General features: G+C 43.0%; 1 pseudogene; it reads left to right on the top strand.

Moving 5' to 3' along the window:
- Positions 1–534: 534 nt before the first annotated feature.
- The window catches only part of LOC109479102, a 43,173-nt pseudogene continuing 41,733 nt past the window's right edge, over positions 535–1,974 (top strand).

Genomic DNA, 1,974 nt, shown 5'->3' with positions numbered 1-1,974 from the left:
CAAAGTGGCCTTTTTAGAGTACGTGAAATTATATGGAAATGTTAATTGTATTGTAAAGAATCGCACAAGGCGTACATTACAAAATCTAGACACGCGTAGAACTGATTTGTAAAAACAGTAAATAGAGAAGCCTGGTGACCAAACCTATACTATAGGCTATACTGCCGACTCTCTTTCCAGCCTAGCGAATGGGGTCATTTTTGCACATTGTTCGTAGTCGTAGGAGTAATAAATAATATGATATAAAATGTTTTAAGAGATTGGTGGTGTGAGTGATTGATTGTAAGATTTCACAAATTATGATTGGAACAACATAGAAGCAAATTTATTCAAATGCGAGAAAGACAACACGTTAGAATTATGTTGGCTTACTTTGTAATGCATTAGGTTAAAATTGTAAAGCTTGGTAAAGTTAGAATTCTTTGAAGCTTGTTTTCTATAAATTCTATTTTATCATTGACAGCTTATGACGCTTAATCTGTTTAATTTCTTTCTTTTTTATTGTTAGGCTGAACATGGCAATGGCAGGACACGGGTCTCCCACCGGAGTTGGCCAGAAATGCTGTGATTGGTCTCCCACCGGGGTTTCCCAGGTCGACTGTGACAGCAAAACAAGTGATGCTGAAAGCCAGGTGGCAGCACAACAAGTCAACTTGGATAACGCTGGTGAGAAACCCTACATGTGTGGGGAGTGTGGGTACAGGGCGGCTTACAAGTCTCAGTTATCCCAACATATGAGAACTCATACAGGAGAAAAGCCCCACAAGTGTGACCAGTGTGACTATTCTGCAGCACAGAAACCCAGTTTGGACTATCATCTAACAACACACACCGGTGACAAACCCTACATGTGTGAGGAGTGTGGGTACAGGACAGCTAAAAAGTCCCACTTATCCCAACATATGAGAACCCATACAGGAGAAAAACCCTACAAGTGTGATCAATGTGACTATTCTGCTGCACAGAAATCCAGTTTGGTCGATCATCTAGCAAAACACACCGGTGAGAAACCCTACAAGTGTGACCAGTGTGACTATTCTGCAGCACGGAAATCTCACTTAGAGGAACATGTAGCAAAACACACCGGTCAGAAACCCTACATGTGTGGGGAGTGTGGGTACAGGGCAACAAAGAAGTCTCACTTATCCCGACATATGAGGACCCATACAGGAGAAAAACCCTACAAGTGTGATCAATGTGACTATTCTGCTGCACAGAAATACACTTTGGACAAGCATCTAGCAAAACACACCGGTGAGAAACCCTACATGTGTGGGGAGTGTGGATACAGGACATCGAAAAAGTCTCACTTATCCATGCACATGAGAACTCATACAGGAGAAAAACCCTACAAGTGTGACCAGTGTGACTATTCTGCAGCACGGAAATATGATTTCGACTTACATCTAGTAAAACACACCGGTGAGAAACCCTACATGTGTGGGGAGTGTGGACACAGGACAGCTCACAAGTCTGACTTATCCAAACATATGAGGACCCATACAGGAGAAAAACCCTACAAGTGTGATCAATGTGACTATTCTGCTGCACAGAAATCCAGTTTGGTCGATCATCTAGCAAAACACACCGGTGAGAAACCCTACATGTGTGAGGAGTGTGGGTACAGGACAGCTAAAAAGTCCCACTTATCCCAACATATGAGAACCCATACAGGAGAAAAACCCTACAAGTGTGATCAATGTGACTATTCTGCTGCACAGAAATCCAGTTTGGTCGATCATCTAGCAAAACACACCGGTGAGAAACCCTACAAGTGTGACCAGTGTGACTATTCTGCAGCACGGAAATCTCACTTAGAGGAACATGTAGCAAAACACACCGGTCAGAAACCCTACATGTGTGGGGAGTGTGGGTACAGGGCAACAAAGAAGTCTCACTTATCCCGACATATGAGGACCCATACAGGAGAAAAACCCTACAAGTGTGATCAATGTGACTATTCTGCTGCACAGA

The sequence above is a fragment of the Branchiostoma belcheri genome, unplaced genomic scaffold (genome assembly GCF_001625305.1).
Source record: "Branchiostoma belcheri isolate BF01 breed outbred unplaced genomic scaffold, Haploidv18h27 scaffold469, whole genome shotgun sequence".
Lineage (NCBI taxonomy): Eukaryota > Metazoa > Chordata > Leptocardii > Amphioxiformes > Branchiostomatidae > Branchiostoma > Branchiostoma belcheri.
Note: the sequence above shows the minus strand (reverse complement) of the source record. Positions and strands in the feature narration are given on the sequence as shown.